The sequence below is a fragment of the Tachypleus tridentatus genome, chromosome 13 (genome assembly GCF_004210375.1).
Source record: "Tachypleus tridentatus isolate NWPU-2018 chromosome 13, ASM421037v1, whole genome shotgun sequence".
Taxonomy (NCBI): Eukaryota; Metazoa; Arthropoda; class Merostomata; order Xiphosura; family Limulidae; genus Tachypleus; species Tachypleus tridentatus.
Window position 1 is genome coordinate 44,291,119 of NC_134837.1, and position 7,966 is coordinate 44,299,084.

General features: G+C 33.0%; 1 protein-coding gene across 3 annotated transcripts in view; it reads right to left on the bottom strand.

The window, feature by feature from the left end:
- Positions 1-7,966, bottom strand: part of LOC143237668 (protein turtle-like) — a 254,760-nt gene that overhangs the window by 192,880 nt on the left and 53,914 nt on the right. The gene's annotated exons all lie outside the window — the stretch shown is intronic.

Genomic DNA, 7,966 nt, shown 5'->3' on the forward strand with positions numbered 1-7,966 from the left:
AGGTAATAGTAGTGATTGACAGTATTATTGACAAGTGAAATTTCTAGAAACTCGCGTGATACGTATAAAAGCAACGCGCCAAGACAAGAGATTAATATTATCATTAGTCAGCTACAGCCAGTACATTATAGGTCTCGGAATCTATAATTGTAATTAACGCCTGTTAATCGGAAAATTAAAGAATCTGATTAGGAAGGTTTATACAGTGCGAATATTACAACTACAAACCGTTCAACTTCTTCGATGAATTAATTCAGACGTTAGAATTTCTACGAGGACACTGAATATCATCGGCGGTAAAAGTCAGAAGTACGAGGCCAACCAAGCTAGCTAGCTTAAGCAAGCTGTAACAATATAAACTCAGAATTAATTTGCTTGTCGATAAAATATTCAGTTCTAGATAAGATATATAAAGAAGTATTGTCTGTAAGTTTGTAAAACCTCATACATAAACCGCTACTTGTATTAACTAGTAGTAATAACCGTTATTGTAAACTGTATTTTTATTGTACAATATATTTTTCTTAAAAAAGAAAATTGTGTGTATCAATATTATTGGAAATACCATATATTTCATACACATTAACATTTAATTAACTACTAAATTCAAATTTACATTTATGGTTATTTGAAATAGCAATATGTTGAATACGAAACATAATAACTCGGAGACTCGTCCGAAAAAAAAGTATAATACATAACACTAATACCTCTCACCATCAATGGTAATGCCAAGTGGTTAAGGTACTCGACTCGTAATTCAAGAGTCGCGGGTTCGAATCCCCGTCACACCAAACATGCTCGCCCACTTAGCCGTAAGGCGTTATAGTGTAACAGCCAATCCCACTATTCGTTGGTGAAAGAGCAGCCATAGAATTGGCGGTGGGTGGTGATGACTAGTTGCCTTCCCTCTAGTCTCACACTACTAAATTAGGGACGGCTAGCGCAGATACCCCTCTTGTAGCTTTGCGCGAAATTCAAAACAAAATAAACCAATCAAGGGGATTCTCATATAAACAAGAAAATGTCTTAGGTGGCACCATGTGTGCATATAAAGTTTCATTCTCTAACTTCCAAAACTGTGGGAAGTGTCAGAAGACAAACAAATTCATAAATAAGTCTATACACAAATGTGAATTAATATAATATTGTTTGAAAGAATACCACTGATATTCGTACCCTAAATCCTACTTGAAGGTGTTTGTTAAGAATGTACATGTTTACCAATATCATATTATCTGGTTCATAAAACCAAATAAAGTCAGCATACAATCATTAATATGGTTTTCTAATACAACTCCAAAATCGTATATTAAAATATATCAACATAATTTCAATTCTAGGTATTACAATCACGTTCACTCAGCTTTTAAAAAGTATCTCGATGTGAAATTCAGCACAAAAAACACCTTAAACAGACGCTAAAACATCCACTGCATGGGTTTTCCTGCCAATTTGTACTCTCGAAGCTTCGTATCAGAACGGCTTGACAAGACGTCCTGGTGAGTTGTTTTGTTGTTTGTTTTCTTACTACGATAAAAGTAGCAATAAAAGTCTTGAACACAGGGTTAAGAAGGAAGAGAATATGATAAGTATAACGAAGTTTGAATTAAAAGCCACTTTTTTTAGTAATGATCCTGGTATACATTACATTTAGCAGTATTAATCGGATATTTTTCTACACCTACAGGAAACAAACAGATTCATAAATAGAAATTTAGATTCATTAACGTTGACGTTATTACAACTTGAAAAATAATCTAAAATAAGTACTCAGTTTAAATGTGTTGTATTTCAAGTATAACTGACTGTTCCCATATCTTTACTTAAGGAAATTTCAACATATCTTTGGGGAGGGGCGTACTTTATTATGTTTTTACATTGTTTAGTAACGAAACCAAAACAGGTTTAGGTGTTTCTATTATCACGATTTGTTTTTCTACAAGTCACCTGAGAAAAAAAAGTGTGAAATACATTACGCTGAAGTAGACTTGAACAACAGATTGCAAACATAGGCATACAACTATTCCGTGTCTCTTATATGTTGTTGGTTAAAGCTTTAGCAGTATCCATTAGAAGCTATTACATTATTATTGAACTGTATGGTTGCACTTTGCCTCCAACTATCCTGTATCCTTTCTCGCTAGCTTTAGTATTTTTTCTTTTAATTTTGTTTTTCCTACCGTGTTTCCAAGAGCTAAAGAAATCGATACGTTACCGACCTACATCCTGGAACGTTAGAGTGACAGAAATAAAAGAGAATTCGAAACTGAGGTCGATTAGGTTCTTTTACTTCACGGTTTCTGGATATACTGCAGAGAAGCGACGTGAAAATGTTTATTTTTCTCAAGCTAAATTCTTAAAACAACACACACACACACATTGTCGATTATTTTTACAGTATTAAAACTATGTTATAAACACTCGAAACGCTATCCATCGCATGCCAATTTATTAAAAAAAATTGAAGGAAGAAAGTTTACTTAAAAATGCATCTGATAGGATATCTATAATTTAATCGGTTAAAGTAATTCATTGGAGAACAATAAACTCTCGGTTGTTTCATTTCCCACAGTTTTGGGGCCCGACATGGCCAGGTGGTTAAGGCACTCGACTCGTAATCCGAGGGACACGGGTTCGAATTCCCGTCACACCAAACATGCTCGCCCTTTCAGCCGTGGGGCGTCATAATGTGATGGTAAATCCCACTATTCGTTGGTAACAGAGTAGCCCAAGGGTTGGGGGTGGGTGGTGATGACTAACTGCCTTCCCTCTAGCCTTACACTGTTAAATTAGGGACGGCTAGCACATATAGCTCTCGTGTAGTTTTGCGTGAAATTCAAAACAAACAAACAAACAAACAATCTAGCTTTCTGAACATCAAACACTTTTGCATATCTTCATACTCTTGTAGCATCATTATTTCCTAAAGCGTTTTGAATTTCTGTTAAAGAACCACCCTCATACACAAGCTTGTTTCCTTTGTTTTAGTATCCTTCGCTGTATATTGGACTTGATACCCTAATTAAAAGTTGATGGTACTGTTAACTACAAAATCCAATATTTCACTCCCATTTTGTAAATGATGTTCGCAGCCGTAAAACGAACAGTTGAGTAACTTCTCATGAAACGTAGTTAAGTTTTAATACAAAACTTGAAGAAATACTTAATGATATTGTTTCATATTCTCCATGAAAAAGAGCTTAAAGTGCATATAGCAGAATATCAAAATGCCTTAACATTCAAATATGATAACCTTTATGGTTTAGTCTATTATCTCTCCACCTTGCTACATGGGTGTCCAGCTAGTTATGTATATATTTATAAGCAAATATAGTATATATATTGATATGTATTTCTAATATGTTGAAATTGCTAAATGCGTATTATTCTCAAGCCAAACAACATTATCCACGCATTTTAACATTAATTAGTTTATTAATGTAGAAGTAACTGAATTACATAAAAACCTTTACACTCATTACAGTTCACAGCTAATTTCTATAGTATAATAAAGTGTCCGTAGTCGTATTTGACGGGTTTGAAGGAACTTAAAGTAATACTTTTTAACACTTCATAATAAACTGCCAGTTAAATTTATTAAAGTTTAATTACTTTCTTTCCTGAGAATGTGTATATATGTAAATTATCGATTAAATATAAATTTTAATATCATTTTAAGACATACACTGTGATATAATATGCAATGTCTATGCATCACATAACGAATATTCGATTGTAAAAACAAATCTCATACATTTATTTCAACATTTTCATTAAATTATACTAATAATTTATGCTTTAGATGTTTATAGGGTATTTTTCTTACTTTTATGGAACAGATACAGAAAATCAAAGTGATGGTTGAAATTCGTTTTCGGTTTAAAGAAAATTCGACAATGTTAGGTCGCGATTTCTCTTCAAACATTAAACAGAAATAGCTTTATAATTATTCTTTTTTCGAAAGAACAACGTCTCCTTTATGCGTTTTTTTCCCTTTCTTCATAACTAAACATAAAAAGTTACAATACATCAAAATAAATTTGTTATTTTTGCCATAAAACAGACGGTGTTTAATGTAGAACATGAAGTAAAATTTGTAAACCAGCTAAGCCTTTAACTCATTGGGTATCTTAAACAAAGCACACAATTTCAAAGCTTTGTTAAGAATTACGATATTAAACCTTCTTTCTAATATCGATGTCAACCAACAGAGCGTCAAGCGTCTACGCTTGCATGTCAAGTTCTGCTGAAAAAATAGTAGACTCTCAAAACATAATTCTTCGCTCTTCATACACGTACCTTCTTCTGACAAGTTCACCAACCAGACGTCACTTCTTATGATATATTACTTCCTTTCCATCTCTTCTTCCTGCAAAAATTACGTTAGAGAACTCCAAGTTATCGTATAAGCTGTAAGAAACTGTGTATTTTTTAATATATTTGAATAATCCTGAGTTTGGCTAAATATAATGTTGGAAAAGTATGCATGAATAAGCGTTATCATACTTATTTTAGGCTCGAAAGACCACCTCAAACGTATTAAGTTGACAATTATTTCCTCAATAATTGGTTTGTGCGTCTAAATAACGAGATATTTTAACACTGAGCACAAACGTGGCGATTAATAGCTTTATTCTTGTCAAATATAAATGGGAATTTTTACGGAAAATGAGATAACTAAAAAAGCATCATAGATAACCATTTGAAGCAAAATTTCATAAAATTATAATTTCCTTTGAAGTTATTTCAAAGCAAGTAAAATATTTATCAACTTTCAATGAATTAAAAATCAAAACAGAAAGTAAGTCCGATCAAGTGATAAATTGGTAAAAATGTGCTTTCCTGTGCATTAAATGAATATTTTCGAGAAAAGATATTTTCTAATAGAAAATCTTTAGTTATTGTTTCAGAATTCCTTTTTAATGTTTTAAACGGTGCTGATTCTAGTGTGTTCCTAGTGATGTTCTTAATTAAAACAAACATTTAATAACAAGTCTGTGAGTGGATGAGACCGAATTCGAAAGACCAAGTGGTCTACAAAGAGAAGGTCTATGTTTCCAGCATTAAAGCTAGAACCAAACAAAAATGTACTTGACCAGTTAAATTTAAAAACCACACTCTTTGGTCAAAGGAATTTACCTCTTAAAAGTGTCATGGAAAATATAGTAGCAGTATTTATGTTGGCTAAATGCAGCACCTGCTTGTCATGTATGTAAGAAAACTGGTTTATAAAGCTGAGGAACCAGATCTTGTATGGCGAAACGAGGGCAACCACTACCATATTTTTTCTGGGGTTTATCCCATCATAGCCCGAAAAATAGTGTGAATTCGGTTACGTTTGTGGGCAGTTCAGACGTCAGGTATCATAAAAAAAACTAAAAAATATATTAACGAATCTGAAAACCAGAGAGTGCCAGATAATTTCATTTGGAAATTAACCCACAAAACGTTTCTCCCTGGTTCGCACATTGGGCTGACGTTAGAGACAAGATAATCTTTCGAAACGTTTGACTTAAAAGAAGTTTGAATAAAAGCAGTTCTTGCTGTGGTGTTCCGAAAAAAATTAGTTCAATTTCACAGTTGATTAACGTTTTTTTGAGAAATTTAATACATTGTTGAAAAAAAAAAAACCTTGAATGTTATAGCATTAAGCAGCAAAATGGTGATATTAGTGTAAGATGTGTTATCTTACGCCTAGTACTTTTCTAGTAATAAGTTACAGATTACTGTGCTGTTTTATTCTACAGGTATTACAATTTCCATGCAAGCTGACGAGTTGTCCCACTGACCTCAATTTTAGCCCTTCTGTGCATGCAGACGTGGCCAACTGTTTCACAAAAACATTAGAGCTGAATGAACAAAAATATTGTCTATTTGTATGAAATATGAGATTTTCTCACATTTTATTTTTCCTTCTACGATTTACTGAAACTGTTCATCGTGCTTTTATTACAGTGTTTCAGGGTTTGTTTATTTGTCTTTTATTTAAATGGTTTTGGTTATTCTTCGTTTGTTGTCAAGCGCAAAGCTAAGAAATGGACTGTCTATGCAGTGCCAATTACAGGTATCGAAAACCCACTTTTTAGTGTTTTCAGACTTAATGCTCAGCCACAACCTGTTTAGGCTGTATGAGAAAACTTATGACATATAAAAAAGATCCTTTATTATTTCAAGACATTCTCACAAAAAAATCCAAATAAATTCAAAAAACATACTTAAAAAAAACAACTGACACAACACAACAAGTTTGTTGTTTACAAAAAAAAATACAATACGCTAACTGTACCTTCCTTGTCAAGGATATAAAAACTTGGTGTTTGTCGTTAGAATCCATCAGTTTTGTCGCTCAGTCTCCCGGGAGCCAGATTTAAAACAGACATGCTAACATGGTCGATTTGGTTTGGTTTAGTTTCTGAATTTCGCGCCAAGCTACACGAGGGCTATCTGTGCTAGCCGTCCCCAATTTAGCAGTGTAAGACTAGAGGGAGGGCAGCTAGTAATCACCACCCACCGCCAACTCTTGGACTACTCTTTCACCAACGAAGAGTGGGATTAATCATCACATTATAAAGCCCCCACAACTAAAATGGCAAACATGTTTGGTGTGACAGGGGTTCGAACCCGCGACCCTCAGATTGCGAGTCGAGTGCCTTAACCACCTGGCCATGCTGAGCCGAGAAGAGGGTAGTAGCCTGATATTGTTTTTGCATTGAGAATGTATTTCGTAAATACTATTATGTTCTTGTGTGCGTTTTTTTTTTTTTAAGTAGGATCATATTATCTTTGCATCTGGTGTTATTTTACAACCATGAAATTCTGGGACTGTTGGTATTTTAAGCTAATAAATAACTTTAAAAGATTAGATTCTATTTAATTCAGGTATTGATTCACATTTATAATTGAAAAATTAAATCTATGGCAAGATTTTTTCAAAACTCTAAAGCATTTTGTTGAAGAACAGAAAAAAAATACAAAGCTTTGAGCTGTTGCTTTCTCTTTTTGTCAATTTGTGATGCAGTAACCTATTTAAAAAACTATTTGAACTTTTTCATATTATTAAGGGCAACCCATGAACTTAATTCGTTAACGTGGTATCTTTGACTGGTTTTAATGTGAAAACGATCCCAACAAACTATTGTTTCTGTGTAGAAACAGAATATATATACACTCATAGCCAAAGGAAAGAAATATATAACATTAAAAGACTAAGTTATCTTACATGTTCATTTCGCTCGCAATATTCTTCAGACTTCAATATCTATATGACATGAGCAAAGGCTGTTACCATAATTTCCATGCTTTATCATGCTTGTGTCATGTTCAGCTTTAACGCCAAGGTAACCGTGTTTTGTATGTTAAATAGTAAACTTTTGCGTTACAGCTCGTGTTTTACTTTCTTAGCGTCTAAATACAGTGAAGCTCACGTCAGATACTTTATTCTTTTTGTTTTATTTCATATTACCAAATTTAGTATCTTCTGAAAGGTTTAGATTTGAAACTTTACGTTCTGTTTGGAAGGAAAGAGTTACTTCTAATAATGATATGTAAGAATGATTGATTATTGTAATTTTATTATAACATGTTTTACATAAGTAACCTTACAACTTCAGCGTATGTTAATGAATATTAAAAATTGAATCCATTTACCACAACATATCGATCTTACTATACACACACGTACAAACATCAAATGTACCTCAGAGCGGCTGGTAGAGATATTAACATTTTCACTGATAAGTAGAGAACAACGTTTCGACCTTCCTAGGTCATATTCAGATTAACAAAGAAACATCAAATATTGCTCAACGTATATTTTTAACTAGGAGAAAAATCAACTACTTCTTCATATTTGATATATATTCAGAATAACTCTCTATACTAATCTTTCCAACTCTCAATTTTTTTATTCTAAAATAAGCATAAGAAGAGAAGAAAAGGAAAAACAGTATTAGACGATTTCGTG